Source organism: Haliaeetus albicilla, chromosome Z (assembly GCF_947461875.1).
Source record: "Haliaeetus albicilla chromosome Z, bHalAlb1.1, whole genome shotgun sequence".
Classification (NCBI taxonomy): Eukaryota; Metazoa; Chordata; class Aves; order Accipitriformes; family Accipitridae; genus Haliaeetus; species Haliaeetus albicilla.
Window position 1 is genome coordinate 19,455,627 of NC_091516.1, and position 22,677 is coordinate 19,478,303.

The following is a 22,677-nucleotide window of genomic DNA, read 5'->3' on the forward strand; positions in this document are numbered from 1 at the left end:
CCACCCCAGTTTTCCTATTAGCAATACAATGGCTGCAACTCTCCATGCTAGCACCATCCTATCCTCCACTTAAGTAAGTGACTGACCCTTACACATAGAGTTTCCTTCATGTGCACCTCCCCTTCCTTACTTTGACACTGTTCACTAGGACAACTTTGGGAAAGTTTTCAGAATGTATCACAACATTTCAGTATGTTAGTTAATAAGAAACACTATGTAACACACAGACGTGTATACACATATATACCCCACCACATTGCATATATATATATATATATATATGTAGGTATACATCCATGTATATATATAAGCATACATGTGTATATAAGTATCCATATACACAGAGCATCTCTATCTATTGATAGATTGATCAGTAAATCAATCAGTAGTTTCTATCTGTAATGAAATAAATCAGTACACTGCACTGAGAAAGCCTAAATTTAAATTCCTAATTGGTTTAGAAATTCTCAAAGGAATTTTTTCCCTAGCTCTGCCTTTTCACTGACTCAAACATGAAAAGATAAACAAGAGGTTGCTGATAGGCCTAGAAGGTGGAAGTAGGGTATTCGTATTTATCTTTGCTCTTCCAGAAAACAAAAAAAGTAAATGCTCTTCAAATAGATGCTAACCAACATGGCAAAACTCAGTTACTAGAGAAGCTATAGCTTTTTTGATTTCCTGGTTTTCATTATCACTTTCACAATATAATTATTCATTTTTGGAATATGGGTGTGGGTGTGTGCATATGTGTCTTCCCTAACTACCACTATTAGGTAGGTGCATTCAACGTAGTGTGATTCTAACTGCCTATGCAATGTGAATTAAAACCCACACTTTTCAGTCTAAAAAGTGAGGTACAGAACATCTAAAAGAAAACACTAACATTTCTGTTACATCATTGGTACATATCAGTAATTTCTGGGTAATTCAGAAAGGTTACCCTGGGTTTGGTCACAGTTACATGACCCCAGATGAGATTTTTAATGACATTGATGTGTTTAGCTTTGATCTTGCTCCTGTCCTCCCCACCGGCCTGCTGCCAGTTGTCTCTGGTAGATGATTTAAACACTTGGCATCAGAAGTCCGCACACTAAAAAAAGAACTGGATCTTCCTTAGCAGCTTCAGATTTATTGGAGTGCTCTTTGCTCTTGTGGCCCTCACTCCAAATCCCATTGCTATACACAAAGTTAAAAAAGAAGTTACATTCCCTAGGTCTTGTCTTTTCAGTTGTGTTTTCACCTTCATTTACATGCAGTTGTGACTATGTGTTAGGAAGAAGGTGTAAATATGTCCACCACCCATGTTCATTTCAGCACTTTTTTCTTCATATGACTATTTTATTCACTTAGGGTACTAAGAAGGCTAAATTCTGAATTTCCCTATTACTTGGCTATTATATTCAAACATGCACATCAGGCTGTTTAAAACAGGATTGGAACAGGACTTTCCATCAGAGCAGGGCTTTTTTTAGACCTGTCTGGGATATGCTGCTCTACAGCTACCACATAAAAAAATCCCAGAACCCCCTGTGCTTCTACAGGTGACTTGGCTGTCAGAGTTTTATATACAAGAAAGGTTTATGCATTGTGAATTATGATTGGGATGTACTAAGTTCTCTGTGGAAGTTTATGAAACATTTCTCTAGAAACTGTTAACTGGGGAGAAATGTCATTATTTTTAAAAAATTTAAAATGCTAATTACTAACACAAATATGAAAGGGGGAAAGAAAGTTCTAAATTGCAATAATTGAATGTGTAGTCAGGTATTGTTGAAAGGCTGAATGTCCTTCTGTTGCCTGTTGATCCATTGACTTACTGGTATTAACTTACAGTTGCCAAGTTGACTTGCAGAATGCTAATGTTGCCTCTCCTGCTGCTCTCTCCATCTGTTGACTGCCCAGTGTTGCCCTTTTGTTTCATAATCTCCACTTTATTAAATGTTATCATACTGGGTTATAGATGACTGAACCATACTGTATGTGTTCACTTGTTTTCCACAGCTTGTTTGGTTCAATACGGCTTTGCTTTTGGGGTTATTCTAATAGATTTTAAAGATGTTTAGAATACAAAACATGAAGGATATTGTATATGTATGTGTATATACAGTTCTTTGAAGAGCTAGGAAAAAAGGAAAGAAGGAAGGAAGGAAGAAAGGAAGGAAAGAAGGAAAGAAGGAAAGGAGTGTGGGAGAGAAGGAAGGATGAAGGAAGGAGGAAGGAAGGAAGACAAACAAATAATGGAAGAAATGTCCAAGAAAGGAGGGAGGGAGGTAAAGACTGAAGGAAGAAAGGTCAGAAGGAAGGAGGGAAAATGATTAAACAGTTCAGCAGCCTAGCACTCAAAAAATCAGGTCGATTTCCAAACATGAAACCTTTTGCCTACATTCAAAGACTGTTAGCTAAAATGTCAGTCACTGCAATAGTTTGAACAGATTGTCACATATTGTAGTATTCCCTTGTGGCTCACAAATCAGTGCTGTTTCACACTGGGAGGTAAATCCATTCTACATCTGAGGCCTCTCCTGTATCTTTAAAACTACGTGAAAACCCTCTTTTGCTATGACTATGGAAGAACAGCATGAAGAAAGAAATGTTCTGCTGATAAGAAAGATCCCTGACTACCTGGATTTTGAAGTTAAATTGCCCTCACTGTTTAAGGTATTGGGTTTGATTCATAAAGGTCTATTATTTCCTTTAGGACTGAATCCAAATTCCATAAAAATGTTGAAATGCATATTATTCACCCTTTTAAGACTTTTCAGAGCAGACACAATGGGACTATGTCTCCTGTTGATTGTCAGGCCACTGCAGAAGCAGGGCTGTCCTGGGGTGGGGGCAGTCTGGGCGTCAGGTACACCATTTGCTGGGCAGGACCCTTTCTGTGGGATGTAGCCCTCCAGTGTTTTGGGAAGGATAAGCTGGGTGGGGTGATTGGGCTGATGTGCTTCTTGACAAGGAAAGGGGTGAAACAGGTCCAGGGTCCATCCAGGGAGAAGCAAAAGGAAATGGAGCCAGAGACAAACTCCGATAATTCAGGCAAGGTTTGGGTGCTCAGGTCTAAGCTTAATGGAACTCCAGGGCCATGAGCTGTGAGTGTACTTGGGGTCATCTGTGATGCTGGTCAGGGAAAATAAAGTAAATAGGTGTGCCCAGGACCCTGAAAATGGTGGTCAAACAATATCACAGAATCACAGAATGATTGAGTTTGGAAGGGACCTCTTGAGGTCATCTGGTCCACCCCTCCTGCTCAAGGCCGATCACGTAGAGCAGGTTACGCAGAACCATGTCCAGACAGCTTTTGAATATCTCCAAGGATGGAGATTCCACATACTCTCTGGGAAACTGGTGCCAGGGCTTGCTCACCCTCACAGTGAAAAAACGTTTCCTGATGTTCAGAGGGAACCTCCTGTGCTTCAGTTTGTGCCCATTGCCTTTGGTCCTGTCATTGTGCACCACTGAAAAGAGTCCGGCTCCTTCTTCTTTGGACCCTCTCTTCAGGTATTTACAGATGTTGAGAAGATCCCCCTGAGCCTTCTCTTCTCCAGGGTTATCACTCACAGCTCTCTCAGCCTTTTCTCATATTAGAGGTGCTCTAGTCCCTTAATCAACTGTGTGGCCCTTTGCTGGACTCTGTCCAGTATGACCATGACTCTTTGTACTGAAGAGCCCAGCAGAGGACACAGTACTCCAGGTGTGGCCTCAGCAGTGCTGAAGAGAGGGCAAAGACCAGCTCCATTGACCTGCTGGCCAGACTGTGTTATGCAGCCCAGGACACCATTGGCCTTCCTCGTGGCAAGGGCACATTGCTGCCTCATGTTCAACATGGTGCCCACAAGGACTCACAGATTCTTTTTTCCAAAGTCACTCTCCTGCTGGGTGGACCCCAGCATGTAGTGGTGCCTGGGGTTGTTCCTCCCCAGGTGCAGGACTTTGCACTTCCCCTTGTTGAACTTCATGAGGTTCCTGTCAGCCCATTTCTTCAACCTGTCAAGGTCCCTCTGCATGATAGAACGACCACCTGGCATATCAGCCACTCTTCCCAGTTTTGTGTCATCTCCAAACTTGCTGAGGGAAACATTGTTCCCCACGATCCAGATCATTAATGAAGATGTGGAACAGCATTAGACTGAGTATTGACCCCTGGGGTACACTTTAGTCACTGGCCTCCAAGTAGACTTTGTTCCAATGATCACCATCCTTTGGGGCGAGCCATTCGGTAAGTTTTCAACCCGACTCTCTGTCTGTTCATCCATCCCATGTACATCAACAGCTTGTCAGTGAGGATCTTTTGGGAGACATTGTCAAAGGCCTTACTGAGTTCTAGGTAGACAATACACACTGCTCTCCCCCCATCTACTAGGCCAGTCATTTCATCATAGAAGTTCATCAAGTTGGTCAGGCATTCATTCCTCTTTGTGAATCCATGATGATTAGTTCTGATGTGTGTCTTGTAGTTCATGCGCATATAAAATTTTTGACAAAAAATAGTTAATAATTTTGATTGGTTTTCACAAGACTTCATCTTCAAGAATGGGAAGATACAAAAATGGTGAAAAATTACAAAGTTTAAATTGATATTTAAGCAAGGTTTAAATTATTTCAAAGAGTTACAGCAATAATACTGAATGATGAATAATGGGTAATTAAGAGGTCTTCTTGTTTATCTGTTGTACTGACAATAAAACCACTCTGGTTTACTCTGCATTGTTCTGTGTCTCTTTTGATCAATCTATTCCAAGTACATTTAACACTTTCATATCTAAGTCTCAGATAATGCCTCCTCAGAATATATAACTGGTTGTCCTTCCACTCAATTGGATTGGTGTAGACATGTGGTTTTCCAGGAATTACAGGAAACAAACTTCAGTTCTGTGAGGACTGTAAAACTAGAAAAAATGGGTTGCACAGAATTCTAGTTTGTGTGTGCTCAAAATACTGTAGAATAGATGGAAGAGCAAGCAAGTTTCAGATTTAGGTGAACGCTTTATAAAAGTAATGGTTGTCTTTCACTTTGTCTTTTATACCTTACACTAAACCATTGTTTGGTGTCAAGGTGAAAAAAAAAGCCAAAACACTATTCTCTGTCTTGATATTTCCTATGCAATCGCACGGGCAAACAATAGAATGAAAAGACTAATTCTATAAATTCCTTATTTGTCTGGACTGAGGTGTATGCATTATTTGTAAATAACCCTTGAAAAAAACCTATGTGATGAGTTGATTTATTTAGCTATTTAATTTGAAAAGAGCTTTCTCTGTTTGACACATTTTAGAAACAGGAGGCATTCAAGCCAGGCTCTCACTTCCCTTTAGGGCTGCATTTATTGTTCCCTATCTTGAATGGATTTTACAGGAATTCTCCTGTGAACAAAATACCATTCCAGTCCCTAACGGGATGGTGACACTAAGAATTCTTAAAAACCACACTCATACACACCAGAATTAATACATATAGGTAGATTCACAACTGTGTAACTAGAAAGGGTTAGCATCCAGTTATTTGTTTTTGCAAATCAATCCTCAAATTTCATACAGACTTGCTATGAATGTCTAGTATAGGGATGTTAAAAGTGTTTTAAATAAGGCTGGATGTGCTTGTTGTTGGATAACTTCCTGTGACAAAATATTCTACCCATATGGGCTAGTAATTGCCACATCCACAACCATACAGTGTCTATGAAGTATTTCTTATATAGGGCTGTGTCTCATTGCTATCAGTGGGACACATCTACATTTGGAACTGCTTCATTGCTTCTACTGCACTTGTAGAGTCCTGAATACCTGAATAGCACCACACACACACATAAAATTATTAATCAAAGTAAAATAGTTGCAAAGATCTGTAACCAGGAGACAGACTGAAAACAGCTTTTCTCTCTCCTCTTCTTTTTTGGATCTCTAATAGGATGCTAATAACCTCCTGCAATGTCCAAAGAACAGTGATGCCCCAACCATTTGTTTTCCCATGGTGGATGCATCAGTACCAACAATTTCAGCATTCTCCTTTGTGTTTCACAGTCTGAACTGACAGAAGACTTTGGAAATAAACAATTGAAAAAGACGTTCCCTAAAGGTAACTATCAAGTTCAATAAGGCTCAAACAAAATGGCCCAGCTGTCAGAGTAAAAGACAGTATATCCACTTAGCTCTTGAAAGTAAAAGGTAATGCTAACCAGTTGTTGGAGGCAGCCCAGAGAGGTAGTGTCACAGTGACAGCTGCACAAAAGGATGCACTGCATAGCAGTGCTCAGATGAATGAATGCCAAACAATGTATAATAGCTACGTAAGTAATTCCCTTCAAAGGACAAACTAAAGAGCAGAAACACACTTTGTTTAAAAGTCATCATTACTGATAGTAAAACACACACAAAAATAGAAAAAGCATAATTGGGAAGCCAAATGAAATACATTTGAAACACAAGCTTTGAAAATGGTCTTATTTTAAAATGAATTTTATCTCTCCAGAAAGCATTTTAATAAAAACAAGGTCAGAATGTTTGTAAGGATTAGTGTCTGTCTAGCCTTGGGCACATGTCAAAAAAAAAAAAAAAGGAGATAGAAGATAGAATGGGAAATGCTTGGAGCTCAAGGGCAAGTCTAGGTCATTTGAATGACATACAGAGAGAATACATGCTTCAGAACAGCAAGAAAAAAAGGACCATTCTTCTACTGCCAGATCCCAAGAGTGGGGTAGGTCACGCTGCATGATGAAATGATTGTCACATCATTTTTGATGGGCTAGATAAGCCATTATCTCTTGCAGAGCCTACTTATGTTGTCTTTGGTCACAATGGTTTCTGTAACTGGAGGATGTTCGAAGTTTATGTTGGGTTGGTTAATTGGATTGTTTCATTTGAAGTGACACCCAGATGTAGTGCTGTTGTTGCTAAAGAAAAGACTTGCAGTGAGAGCAATTACTTGACCTTAAAGGAAACTCAGTGCATTTAAGTTTCAACACACATTACTTGATTGTGGAAATCAGACAAAATTATGACCAGAGTCAGCTGACTGTTGCTGTATAATCTACTGGATGACAATGTTCAGTGCTTGCTGTGAAAGGGACTCTACCTCCTCAGTCCTTCCTATTATCGCAGGATAATTACAGCTATGGGATGTTACAGCTATGTACCATGAATTTATTCTGTTTAGTAGAAACTGGATCCCAGATATCCAGCCGTTAGCTTGGGCAAAAAGAAAGAGCTCTTACAGGAGTGTCCCAAACACTGGCTAAGTTGCACATCTCACTTTTCTCACTCTGTGCATGGGGAATTTTGTTAATCCCAAGAAAAGGAGCTGAAAGGAGAGAGAAAGGGAGGCACACACGGTGTGCTCCAGACAGTGGGGAAGATGGGCTTTAAGTACCTTGTTGACATTAGATAAAGCAATGCTGTGAAACTTAGCCATCATGCTGTTGCAAGGCAGTGTGTTTTTCTTACTCTTCCTGTGGAGAGATTTCCTACTTTGTGTGAACTAACAGTCATCTGCTCACCCACTAAGCTTGACTCATCCACCCACACCATGCCACCATCCTCCACTGTGAAGGACTCACCACAACAACAACTTCATGTGACTAATACTTTGTGAGGGAGAGCAAGGGAAGGTGCACCAGGCAGATGAGACCCTTTTAGTTCAGAGGCTATGATAGGATGAGCACTGCAGGTCTGGCATTCCTCTGTACGCAGAAAAAACCAGGATATCCTCCTGACTCCAGTTCAGCTGATAACCTGATACATTATGGATTCAGTTATTTGTCTTGGATGTGGGATACTAATCATGGCTTGATGAATTTTCATTATCTCATTATTTTCTCTAGTATATATTCAAATCACAAGTTGTCTCTGGGATTCTCTGTTATGCCCTTATTCATCTATCCTGTATAGAAAAATGATTCATCAACAAGCTGGTGGGTGCATGTCTGATACTAACCTGAGAAGCTACAATTGCTACCTGCACTCTGCCTGATCAGACATCTTACAAGGGATGACAAAACCAACAGGCTTTTGGGGCCTAATTGAGAAGTAGGGTCTTCCTCTGGGATCCATCATTTTTTGACACAAAGTGTTATTTGGGAGATCTCAGAGTCTGGTCTCTTGGGAACTTATCTTAGGCACTAGCTAAACAAGAGACTCATCAAGTTATCAAGAATATGACAATGAAGCACACTATCTGACCAAAGGATCTTTATCTGACCTGCCAAGAGATAGCTGAAAGAAAATCAATGTTTTCAAAAAAGAGGATGTGCTGCCAAACAGCATCTTTCCCTGTAGTGAGAATGCTTGGCTCAGATGTGTGTCCTTACTTAAGCCTGATTCAGACCAGAGTCCTCTATATCTCTGCCAAACACCTAATCAGATGGAGGACGTTACCATGAGCATGGCATCTCCTGCTTCAGCTGTTCTACTTGGTACTAAAACCACTTCTGTAACTCTTTGGAAGAGGAAATCCTTGAATTTTCTCTCCAATAATTAATTGTGCACACAGCATAGAAACCCAGTGAACAGACCAGCAAGTATCCAACATGCCATCTTAGCCACAGAAGTGCAGCATCCTTTCATTTTCAAATTCAAGAGCTAGTGACCCAATTAAAAACTGAGCAATTATGCCACCACCTCTGTATTTAGCCAATCTGTTTATTTTCCCTGCCCTCTGATTCATTTGGCACTCATCAATCTTCAGTGTGCAGTCCTTTGAGAGCTGTCTGTCTACAACAGCAAAAATTTAATAGTTTGAACTTTGAATATACTTATTGCCTGCTACAATCAGAATATTGTATTGCTGGTGTTATTGAAAGGGAGGTTTGGATTTTGTTAACAAATCAAAGTAAAAAATGCTATAATAAACACACACAAAGAGTGGTCAACTATGTGTTAAATCTATGCAATATCACATTTCCCTATTTCTGGATGTCAGCACGAGAGATCAAAGACTCTATTTGGAAGCCCCCAAAACACCTATTCCCTTTAAAAATATGTCCTCCTTTTCATCTGTGCACCTTATGGAGGGAAGAAAAAAACACACCTGTCACTGATTTCTCCTGTATTCCTCTCAAGCCTGTTTAGTCTATCAAGTGTGAACATCTGGGAATCATCATATTTTCTGCTGACCACTGAATCAGCATAAAAGGAGGACATGATGAGCTCCAGCTGTTAAGCCTCCTGCTTAGAGGATTAGGGAAATTAACCCACAGGATGTTTTACTACAGCACCAGGAGTTAAATTAAAGATACATGTGGCATCTTCACAAGGAACACAGAAAGGAGCTAAGAGAAGGTAAGCAAGGATGAGCTGTGGAAATGTCATCAACCCCCTCAGACTGATTATAAAAGCAGAAAGACTTTTACCTTCAGATATTTCTCTAAAAATATAAAACTTCTACCTCCAGTTCTCTTTTGCCATATACAGTCCAGGAGAACATGGACTGAATGAAAAGCAACTGAAACCACTAGCTAAAACCTTTGAGAATCATGTGCTCTGGTGTGGGTCCTTACCTCAGCTTGGGCATTTACATGTTTTCTCATTGCACTCACACATTTAGGCTTCAATACATCAGAACAGAAAAATCTCTTATCTGTAAAAATAATATTTGACAGGCAGCCACATTTATTTATTTCTGAGTCTGTACCCCTAAAAGTAAACACACCCCTGCATTAAATTTATAAAAAGAAAAAAGTTACCAAAAAAAAAAGCAGAATCATGAGTGACATTCATGGTCATGCCTATTGCCATTGTTAGTAATGTTAACATCTTTATAAAGCCTGGAGAAAAAGGGCTGAAGTGGTTCAGACACCTGTAAAAACACTTTACCTACTTAGACATGAAGTGTTATACTTAGATCACTCTGACTCCAGACCAGGATGAAATTAGAAATGGAAGTACAGCTATCTTGAGGCAAAATTTATGGGTTTCTGCGGTCTTCATGATCAAGTAAGTAAGGAAGAATAATGAAAAAAGGTCTCATTACTGACATTGTTGCAGCTGGATTTTCCCCATGATTCTTTTGCCTCAAAGTGTTCAGGAGAGTGGGCAGACTTAGCTGAACAACCCCTCAACCCCATTTCTGGGGGTATACTTGTCACCTCTAGCTGTGACCAAGGATGCAGCCATAGAGTAAAGAAGGTAGCCACCTCAGCAATGCTGGGGCAACCAGCTCCTTGCCTGTGGGGAGACCAGGGCTCAAACCAATCAGGGAACAGCACACCCCCCACTGACTATCCAATGTCTGTTTCTGAGCAATGAGGAGAGGATACAGTACATACATATGATGGAGCTCCAGGAGGTGCCACTTCCTCTGAGAGAGGTCTCCCAGAGTTATTCGGGACTGCAAAAGGTGGCAACTTACTTGCTATTTGCCCTTTATTTTTGGCATTTACCTGTCTGAAAACACATTTGCATATTTCTGTATGAATTAAATGAACCATACATGCCTCTTTTATGCAAAAGCCTCTTAACAAGTGTTTGGTAGTAGAAAGGATCTTTATGAAAGAAGAGATTTCAAGGACCATGTGGGTCTAGACAGTATAATCTGTAACACTGGTAAAAGGGGCTTCTGCATGAGTTAGGATCGGGTCACCTATTTGAGGCAAGAGCCTTTGACAGCAAATCCTGCATGTTGGTGTCTTACACGTGTAAGATCATAAAAGAAAAAGGTCTCTATATAACAGAGAGGCAGCTATATCCTTTTGATCTTGAGTGTGGGATGTACTCATACTTGCACTGATAATTTCCAGTTTCACCAACTTTTCTTCATGATTCTCTTGCTAACATGTTGCTTTCAGAGCTGTGGCTTTTACCCCAACAATGAATTTTTAAAAATAGTGTTTATCACTAGGTTATTTTCCAGCTTGTTGAACAATTGTTCGCAACATCCTTTCTTAATCAAGAGCACAGTAGTTGTGCTCTTGGCTGCTCTGAGGGCATACTTGATGTTTCTTAAATCATAACCTGATTTTTGCCTCAGTTAAGATAGAAATTATTATAAATTCCCCATTGCAGATGTTTTTATTTTCCACCAAATACCTAGTGAATAATACAGACAGAGAAACATTTGTGATCCAGTGTTTCTGAAATATCACAAAAAGTGAGCGAGAACCTGTGTTTAGCAGAATGTGCACACTGCCACTCCCCCCTTTTTGTCTTCCAGGCTTTTCTTTTTTTCTTTTGGATGTTTGGTACCTTTGTGTTCAGCTGACATCAAATCTGAAAGGAAGATGGTGGACTCGGGTATATCAGCCTGTCACATATTCCTTAGCTGGCAGATGTTGCAGTTTGCTGACTACCTGAATTAGGCTTGGGTACCTTACCACATTTCAAAAGAGACAGCTTTACTGAAAGTGACACACAGCTTATGGAGCCAGACCTGTAAGTGTAATTGCCTTTGCGATGTACTTGTATGTGTGAATTGCTAGGCATCCAATGCATAAAACTGAGCAGGACTTGCAATGTCTTTAATATGAGCTAAGTTAAAGTAGATATTAAATATAGTACATGGATAATGAGTCATGTCTTCTTGACTGCCATCAGATATTATACCACTATTCACAGTCATGACTAATACAGAGTCTGAAACCTGTACAGTCTTTCTTGGAAGTCTTACACCTAAATTTCAACATATTCTGCCTATGAGACAGAAGGCCCTAATATTACTTCTTAGTCCATGCCTAACCTTCCATTCTCAGACAGTTTGATTGAAATTAACATTCTCCAGAAGTCATGGATTACTTATTTACCCTCAGCTTCACTTGGTGGCCCACCTTCCTTTTTTCTTTTCCCCAGGAAGGAATAAAAAGTAGGTGGAAAAGTGAAATTCAGAAGTTAAGCTGTTTTATTTTTGAAGCCAGAGAAAATGTGCACTTCTTTTTATCTTTAGAGTCACAGTTTGCATTGTAAATATATTCATACCTATATATAACTAAATCCAACATTTTTTAAGCATTCAAGTAATCTACTCATAGAAAAAAATGTTCATGTGAATTCACAAACAAAATTTTCCATTAATATTATGCATGCAAATGACTATTACATAGAATGAGAACTGTTTCTAGATGTTCAGTAAAGGTATGATATAGGAAAGAAATGAATTTTTCGACAGGATTGCATAGCTGAGAAATACGAAGAAATATTTTTCAATTTAATTAATTCAGTCTTCTTTTGACTTGAGCAATTGTAACAGAAGAATTAAAGTGCCATTAAGACTGTTTTTAAACACAGCCCAAGAAAGGATTTTTTGCATGTTTTATTTCAGAGATATAGTTCATTACTTATGGGCAACAAATATTTGCCTTCTGGCAACAGCAGGCAGGGAGTGTACCAATACTACCATACTTTCTCTTTAAAGCATGGTTGGGAATGGGAAGTGCTGGGCATGTGCAAAAGGAGATGAAATCAAAGTAAAGCTGAATTAGTTAGAAAAGAGAAAAAAATATTAGGAAAAGGTAAACAAATAAATAACACTTCAAATAACATATATAATCATATAGACTTAGCTGTTCTATAGAATATAAATAAAGTATATCTTATGCCAGCTTTTATACATTTTCCCTTTGTAAGATATTGTGTTAGTTAACATGGTTTGGGAAAATACAGCTAGTAAATTTTATAGTTTGTTTTCTCCCTTTCACAGTCTCATGCCCCCTATTCTTTTTTCTTCCACATTTACCAAAAATAACCTAAAATATTCTAGGAAATCATTTGATTACTGAAACTATGGATTTGAAATGAAATAGTTAGGAGAAGACAAATGACAGCTTTTCAAGGATAGACATGTAGACAGTTTGTATTAAAGGCCTGGATTTAGCCCATTTTTCAGCATAATGCTGATACAAACAGGGATTTGTTTGTTTGTTTCTGCTGTTTTCCATGGCAGCAGAAAGAATGGCCTTCCTTTCTGTGACTACCAGGTGCGTGTGGAATTATTATAGTGGTCTTGTGACTTTTTTCTCCTTTTTTTTTTTTAAACTGTATCATTGCCACCGTAGGATATCTTCCAAAATGAACATTGTGCTCCTATATTTTGTGATATTGTCAGTCTGCTCTGTGACATAACCATGCCCACTCTGTGAAACAGAGGCCCAAGCAAAACTTTCCCCAGATGCTGACACTTGGAGCCTTGGCAAAAGCAAAGGTACCATGTGTGAATTGTATAACAACTGGAGAACTGCTCATTCCCAATGATCTTTCCTAAGCTGTGCTGGTTTTGAGTGTGATAGAGTTAATTTTCTTCATAGCAGCTAGTATGGGAGTATGTTTTGGATTTGTTTTGGGAACAGTGTTGATAATACAGACAGATGTTTTCATCACTGCTGAGCAGCGCTTACACAGAGTGAAGGCCTTTTCTGCTTCTCACCCCACCCCACCAGCAAGCAGGCTGGCGGTGCACGAGAAGTTGAGGGGGGACACAGCTTGGACAGCTGACCCCAACTGACCACAGGGATACCCCAGACCATATGATGTCATGATCAACAATAAAAGCTGGGGGAAGAAGGAAGAAAGGGCATGACGTTTAGCATGATGGCATTTTGTCTTCCCAAGTCTCTGTTACATGTGATGGAGCCCTGCTTTCCTGGAGATGGCTGAACACCTGCTTGCCAATGGGAAGTGGTGAATGAATTTCTTGCTTTGCTTTGCTTGAACGCGCAGCTTTTGCTTTACCTATTAAACTGTCTTTATCTCAACGCACAAATTATCTCACTTCTACTCTTCCTATTCATTCCCACATCCACCACGGGGGAGTGAGTGAGTGGCTCTGTGGTGCTTACTTGCCAGCTGGGGTTAAGCCATGACATAAGCCTATGGAGACAACAAGAGAAAGTATGTAAAAGTTTCATTAGCTCACCCTATACATATGTTCTTAGATGCTACAGTTATTGTAGTTTGAAGAGAAGGGGTCTGTGGAATCTATTCTCACCCACTGCAAACAGCAATGCATGTGCACACATGAGTTTTGTATTTTTATTTCACCAATAGTGCCTTAAAAATCCATATTTCAGTCTTGCTCTTTCTTTGAGCTTTTCATTCAAAGCATTTAAGCAAAAAGTAAAACTTTCTGTCACTTATCTGCCAACACCAGCCTTCCCTCCTCAATGAAATGATGTGGCTATTACTGCTGCTTTTGCACTGATACCTGCTGTTGTCAGCCACGGACTGCCTGGGTAATAGTGCTGCCTAATCACTACTACTAGAGCTGAAACCTTGCTGCAGAAAGCAAGTACTTCCTCAGAGGGAGGGAAAAGCATCTGATTATTTACCTTTTATCCACAAGGCAGTTATTATATGCAAGTCTTGGGTATAGAAGCCTGGGTGAAATCAGTTTAATTTAATGAAATAAACAGCAGTTTCATGCAATTTAGGAAGTATTTGTCTAGGCTTTTGGGTAGATACCAAATTGTGAATTCTCATCCATACTCCTGTCTTCTTCCACAGTCTCTTACCTTGCATTGTTTTTCTCCCCAAATAAACTGAGTGTTCTGCAAATTATATTTATTATGTATAGTGCTTTAGAAATTTTCACATACCATGAACTGAGTTTCCCCTTGCAAGAAGAACATATCTGTTTGATGTGATACATAATAGTAAGCATCTGGAATATGGAGACTAGAAATACTGCAGAAATTATATTGTGCTTGTGAAATGAAGGACAAACAATAACCCCAAACCCCCTCTTTCTAATCTTTCAAACATCAAGAAGTCTGGTTCCAATTTTCTGCATTAAAGGGCCAGATTTTTTAAAGCATTCATGGAGAGATGAGTGCACACATTTGTGTATGTCCAATTTGTTTAAGTATAGTAAGATCTGCAGTTTTATGCAAATGCAAAGCATATGTACTTTTTTTCAGTCTGAAAAAACTGAGAACCTGCTAATTCATTCTTATGGATGGAAGACTTGTAGCAAATGAACAATTATTGCACCAGATCTTGATATCTGAACTCACCCTGTCTTGTAGTAATTTTTTATCTGCGAAAAGCCCTTATGAAACCTCAGCAGAGATTTAACTCTGTGAATTGGCAAGTATATAAGAAAAAAAAAAAAGGATTTCTTCTTCAGTGGCTTTTAAATACTTAATTGCTCAAATAGTTGATACATCACAGAAACAGATTCAATGTTTGTTAGTTTTTTTAAACTTAATTATAGTTCTTAATGACTTAAGAAAACTTATTGTAATAGAATTCAGATGTCAGTTTTCCCAAAATGTTATAAGACTAGGAATATGAATACTGGTTTTGTACAATGATCATGACAGTAAATTATCAAAGCTGTGGTGAAATGGGTCTGCAGGTCTTGTAGTTTAGACCCATATACTTCCACAACTGATCAGTTTTTCTAGTACCTTTTGTCGTGGTTTAACCCCAGCAAGCAACTAAGCACCACGCAGCTGCTCACTCACTCCACCCCCACCCAGTGGGATGGGAGACAAAATTGGGAAAAGAAGTAAAAATTGTGGGTTGAGATAAGAACGGTTTAATAGAACAGAAAAGAAGAAATTAATAATGGTAATGATAACACTAATAAAATGACAACAGCAATAATAGAAGGATTGGAATATACAAATGATGCACAGTGCAATTGCTCACCACCTGCCAATCGACGCCCAGTTAGTCCTCAAGTGGCGATTCCCCCTGCCCCCCTCCCCCAGTTTATATATTACATGTGACATCACATGATATGGAATACCCCGTTGGCCACTTTGGGTCAGCTGCCCTGGCTGTGTCCTGTGCCAACTTCTTGTGCCCCTCCAGCTTTCTTGCTGGCTGGGCATGAGAAGCTGAAAAATCCTTGACTTTAGTCTAAACACTACTTAGCAACAACCGAAAACATCAGTGTTATCAACATTCTTTGCATACTGAACTCAAAACACAGCACTGTACCAGCTACTAGGAAGACAATTAACTCTATCCTAGTTGAAACCAGGACACTTTAAATCCAGTTAACCTTCTATGTTTTATGAACACAAGACCATAACTATTTGGAGAGGCATTTGTTACCAGGAAGTCCTTGAGAAGTGCTCGATCTATTTTGTTTCATTTTCTGAAATGTTATTACAAAATACTTACATTGAGATGAGTTCAGAACCTATCAATGGTTAGCTACCATTGGACTTGGAAATGTTTGGACCTCTGCAAGTAGGTGATGGCTGTGGCTGTCCAAGAGACAAAATACCATCAAGCTGCTGCATGTTTGTATCCCACCACCTTGAAAAACTGTCCTGACTGGAAACACAGGCTTAAGGCTCTCTGATTACTGTATTGCTTCTCCTCTTCTTACAAGCCCTCTTGCCCAGCCAAGCCCTACAACAGACATCAGAATTAGTCAGGCAGAGATCTGGCTGCAACTTTTGTGGCAAGATCATGTAAAGCCTTCCACAGTTGCTTAGTATTAAGGAGGCAACTAATCTAGCACTGATGTATCACATCAAGCAATGTCTACCTCAAGTTGCTGAAAAGAGATTTAACGGACCCTAAAAAATTCCTAATACTCCATGTCTAGATATTTATAGCCTTATTGAATGACTTCTTTCCTCTCCCTGAAAGACTCAAAGACCCTTGGAGCTCAGTTAGGGTCACTACTTCATTACAGTTAATCTCATCCTGAGCAGGGAATAAATAAAACAGCATTTGATTAAGGAAACTGGTAATACAATATTAATAACAGCAAATTACCACCACAAGTACAGTGCCCAGGGAAAGAATAAGATGCAATCTGAATGTAAAAAATTGTTCTTTAAGGATGGACAGGAAACAAAGTTAAGAACTAAAACAATGATAGTGAATAGTTGTTTAATATGAATAGCACTGCCAAATGTTTGCTTTTCTAAATCAATATTTAGACACTTGAATACATTTCTGACTTTCTGTCTTTCAAGAGTATTGAGTTCCTGGCATTTTCCAATGCCTAGCATAGGCCATTTCATTGAGTCTTTTTTTTGCTCACCTAAGGTAAAACTTGTCTGTACGGTTATGTGAAACATTTACATTGATGAAGAGATGTGGTCTTAGGAAAAGAAAGGACAGAAAGAGACTTACTCATGGTGCTCATGTTCACTGAAATGAATATCATTAGCAGCAGCATTCACAGTAGAGTGTTTCATTGCTGAAATCTATTGTTTCTGTGGCATACTTCAGGTCCTTAACGTTTCTTTAAAGAAACATTTCACTGAGGTGTGGAACATTGACCTTTCATGGGCTGATCAACGATCACATATTAATAAAAGCAGGCCATATGCAGATTAAGAAGTAATGAAATTGAGTACTCAAGATGCAGAGAGGGGATCTGATACTTTATAAGGTGAACTTAATCAGCAGGAGAATTACCTCGCACATCAGCATTTTTCCATGGAAATTACAGACCCAGGAAGTAAAATTGCTTTGTGACTCCTGGCTGGTCCTCCTAAGCTCTGTGAGTTCATATCACAAGACAGAAGGTGAATTTCAGTGCACAAGTACCTCTCAGGAGCACTGCTGGGCATCACCTACTGTAACGGTGCTGAATGCTGCTAAGGAGCAGAAAGGCTGTACATCCCTCAGCTGCAGGCATAATCTTATCTTTTTGCTGCCCAGCCTTTCATCTCTTCTGCCACCCTCTTGGCTTTCTGGGTAAGTGATACAGGGCTGTCAATCAAGTACTGGAGAGTAGTTTGAGGAAGTTCATCTGTCCATTTTCTTGTCAGGCACATCCTGGCATATGAGATGAAATGTGTAACAGTGTGCGGCTGTCAGGCAGAGGCTTGAACTTTCCAGGCAGAGTGTCCAAGCAAAGGTATTGTTAGAAGTGCTTTACGTGAACAAAAAAAGTGAGCCTGAGAAGGGTCACAAACAGTAACTCAGATAAGCTGGTCTTGCACCATCTGCCCCTACAAGGGAGGGTGAGTAAATGTGTGCCTAGCGTAGCAAAGGCTGCCCTTTCTATACTTTATAGCAAGGTGTCCTGGTTTTGGCTGGGGTAGAGTCAATTTTCTTTCTAGTAACTGGTATAGTGTAATGTTTTGGATTTAGTATGAGAATAACATGGATAACACACTGATGTTTTCAGTTGTTGTTAAGTAGTGTTTATACTAAGTCAAGGGGTTTTCAGCTTCTCATACCCAGTCAGCAAGAAGGCTGGAGGGGCACAAGAAGTTGGGAGGGGACACAGCCAGGACAGCTGACCCAAACTGGCCAGAGGTGTATTCCATATCATGTGACATGATGCCTAGTATGTAAACTGGGGGGAGTTATCCGCCAGGGGCAGATCACTGCTCAGGAACCAACAGGGCATCGGTCGGTGAGTGATGAGCAATTGCATTGTGCATCACTTGTTTTGTATATTCAAATTCTTTTATTATTATTATTAATGTCATGTTATTATTATCATTATTACAATTATCATTGTAATTATTATAATTATAATTATTTTCTTCCTTTCTGTCCTATCAAACTGTCTTTATCTCAACCCACAAGTTTTACATTTTTTTCGATTCTCTCCCCCATCTCTCTGGGTGGGAAGGAGTGAGTAAACAGCTGCGTGGTGCTTAGTTGTTGGCTGGGGTTAAGCCACAACACAAGGGCAGGATGCTGTGCTCCCATGAAGACTCGTAGCCAGGCAAAGGGAGGAGCTTGTGCAGAAATTCACTATTGAATAAACCAGTGCAAGCTATGCTATTTAGTGCTAGTATTGCCACCAATTCAGTGAAAGACCAACAGGTGTTTTAAAGATAAACTTCTGCACTCAATGATGTTATGAATGCTTGTTAACTACTTAGTCCACAGAAAAGTATTCTCCTTTTTTTAAAATCAATCAAACAAACAAACAAACCTCCCAACCTAAAACTCACCTCTGTTGAATATGCTAGATGAAAAGTACTTGCCAAATAGTACATTTGTCTTAGACTAGCTTTACTAGTTACTGTAACTCTATTTAGAGTAATGCCTTCCTCAGCAAAATTGGTATCCTGTCTGTTTTAGCATCCATCATTTTCTTGAATTTTTCTTGTCTTTAGTTTGAAAATTGTTTGTAGGTTCTTAATTGCAAACCCTACCAGAGGGAGAGATCAGGAAACACAGGATTTGCCAAGTGTGATGAATGTCCTGCCTCAGGGAATGGCCAATACCTGATTTGTTAGAGGAAGGCCAAAAAGCCTCAAAACACATTGAGTCAGTCATGTAGGAGATCCCAGCAGACTGATACCTGGAAGCCTAGCTCTAGGTACACGACCTTACTTGAGTGCAATTCTACAAATGTTATCACACCCCTGCACTCTCCTGTCATCCTTTCCCCACCAGTCAAATGTATTCTTTTCTGTGTAGATGAGTGGGAAGTGTGAAGCTCAGACTTCATCCTACCTTAGGACCTGATCCAAATGTCAGAGCAGAAGAGTAGGATTTCTCTTGCAGCAAATGAAGATGGATGTGCTCTGCCTTCGTTACTGAGCTGAGCAGAACTCCACTGAGGCATGGAGATCAGTCTACTGCTGTGACTGTGCCCTCAGTCAAGGTGAGATGGTGTGCTTCCCTTCAGCTCCTCACGTAAATCATTATTTATATTCACACAGTTGTACACAATTGCACAGCCCACAGTGTACCATATTTCATACCAACCTCCCAAATCTCTTGGTTTCTTATTGTCAAATACCTCTACCTTTGCTATTGCTACAGATTGAAGTCTTGCTGATGTATTAAAGGGCTGTCTGTTCTGTGACATGACTCAGTTCCTGACATTTTTCCTCCATCTGTAAAATGGAGCTAATAATACCTTCGTCAACAGCTTGTTGTGCATTTTAATTGCTTAATGTCTGAGAAATGCATTAAGTTTCTGGAGTGCAAAACATGATAAACTTCATTTTATTTTTATGTTTTTGATGCCGATGTTTGCTTCAGTGATGTCCCAAAACTGGCTCAGTCATCTTAGTTTGGAAGTCAAACAGCTAGAATGCAAACCTGGAAAAACCTTTTTCCTAATTGGTGCACTGTTTATATCATGAGTAATAACTTCTGTGGCTTGGCTGGAAGAAATTAAGAAGGCAATAAAAATGTCAAACAAAGTTGTAATGAATTTAGAAATAATCACTCATAATTTAGAGTTCATCAACCCAAAGCGTTATTTCATTTGATAGGTTTAGGTCATTATAAAGAATGTGCTCCTTCTCACGTCTGAAACTACATAAAAAGGGACAGTAGTTTATGGCTGCTATATACTTGATGAGATATTAAAATTTTGCAGCACAGCAGAAGGTGAGCGGGGGGCGGGGGGAAGGGGAATATCTGTTTGAAGGTTGTATTTCCCCCAGGCTTTTGTGGTCTCTGTTCTAAGTAAGCATGAGTCTCCAGCTTTTTTCTTTCTTTTTTTTTTCTCCCTGTTTTTTTTTCTTTTTCTTTTACAGCTTGTTTTATGTGCCTGTGTGTGCTTTGTACATAATTAACTTGGACAATATTATGGCAGATGCAGTTAATTGATTTTTAAACTTCAGTTCACATAGACTGCTGTGTAAGATGCTACCAAGAAAAGGGATGCGCTATGTATCTTTTCACAGGTATCTATAACCTATGTTTTCTCTTCAAACAGCTAACAGACCAGTATCCTGTCTGCTAACTATGCCTCCTCAGAAAATCCTTCACACTCTGCTAAGATAATACTACAAGAATAAAGCCTCCAGAAGTCAGCCCTTTCCTTCTTTCCTTCTCCCCTTCTTACCTTCTTTTTCCTATCTCTTCCCCACCAAAGGAAAGGGGAATAACCCTTTCCCTTTTCCCTCTTCTCTTCCACAATTCTTTATGTTTGCTAATTCTGAACAGGCTTTGGGTATGTTTCAGTTGTCACAGGTTTTAAATATTGCAGTCAAACAGAACAAAACAAACTCTTTTGACCCAGCAGGAAGCATGCTTTTCAGCTAATCATTTATTGTGAATGTTATTCAGGTGCTTCCATTAATATGTAACTGCCAAGTGCACTGATTCTGTCACAATTACGTAGGGTAATAGTGTCAGGAAAGATTATTAGGTTTCTTTTAGTTTAAAATTCTCAGGGTTATGTTTTCCAAGTATTTTGTAACTTTAGACTTGAAGTGTATATTTGAAATTATTGCATTTTCTCTGCTCAAAAATAACGACTTACTCTTTATTTTTCAGTCACTTCATGTCCATAAGGGGTTTTTTTGGTTGGTTCCCCTTTCCTTCATAAAAAAAGCCCACAATTGATTTTAACAGTAGCCATTGATGGTCCTGGGTAAGCCCAGAGCTTGCACTTCTACCAGTCACATAATTGGAGGGTTTTCACCACAGGGATCCTAGTAAATCTTTTCCAAGGATTAGGTGCCTGACTCTAACATCACTGCTTAAATCAGTAATTTATTTAGTTTGTCCTCAGTCCAGTTATGAAGCACATTTTCTTTCCAAAGCTGGTCCAATATTTTCCTGTGGTTTACTGAAGCTTAACTGTTGGCAGCATTAAAAAGTGTAATCATTTTTCACCAATCAATGACAGCAATTTTACTTTTATGATCTTCCTAAATCCTGTCTCTAAACTTTAAGTAAGTCCCGGATGATGTTCTGCAATACGGGGAAAGCAAACCATCTTATTCTCAGCTGTGGTTTTCCATTGGCTTCGTCTGCTTATCTGAACCTATTTTTAAATCACCTACCCTCTCTTATCCTTACCCTGTGCAAGCCACTACAACCACCTGTTTATTTTCTCCTTGAAGGTCAGTCAATTATTTTTCCTACCAGGCAACAAATCTGTGCTAGTAGACACTTTTTTTTTTTTTTTTGCCTAAGTCTGCTGGGCTAAGAAATACAGCAGGCTTAACTCAACTGGTTTCAGATGCCATCACAAATGTCTTCTCAAAGCATCTTCCCTGACATTCTGAAAAAAGGTTTTTTTTCTGACACATGACCATCTTGTTGTCCATCTGCATAGATGTTCCTGCTAAATGTAGGTCTATGTGCTCATCCACCAGTTTTCAAGTTCTGTTTATGTCACCATCTTTTGAAGCTTCTTGGCACCTTCCTCTTCCTTCTTATTTCCCTTCATACGCCTGTGTCTCAACCTCTGCTGAGCCTTGTTGTAGGTTTTGCTTGCTTCCAATTTAGTGGAAAAGACCAGAAAGATTCCCTTCTTTACTGCCCAGATGGTCTGCAAACTTGATATGTCCCAAATTCCACCATCTACTGCAAAAATAAATGTTGGGAGCCTTTAGCTTAAAAAACAAAGGCAACAACACCAAATTCAAGCAAATTTATTGAACAAACTTTCCTTGGAGCTTCTGTTGTGCCCATTCAAACCAGATGTTTTCAAATCTTGGGGACCAAGAAATCCCAGGGCATCAACTACTACTGGTATATACAAATAGAAGACAACCTTCTCCTACAAGTTTGCTTCAGGTAGGAGGAAGATGGAAGATTATTGGAAGGAATAAAGAAATAAAGAAAATTCACAGTTTTATTTTAAAAAGATCATGTAAACTTGAGTTCAAGGCTGCAGTGTTATGCAGTGTAGAGACTTAAATTTAATCTGAAAAGCTATGAAATGCTGCAAATCTCATCTGTTGATTAGGTTACAAATCCCACAAGAACTGAGGAAAACAGCACTTACAGAACACTGTTATGCTGTTGAGAATCTCGTCTAAACATATCTTTTAAATTTACTTTCTTCTTCAGCTTACGACTGACAAAGTAGTGTCCCTTATTCAGCAGGGACATTATCTGTTAAAGTAA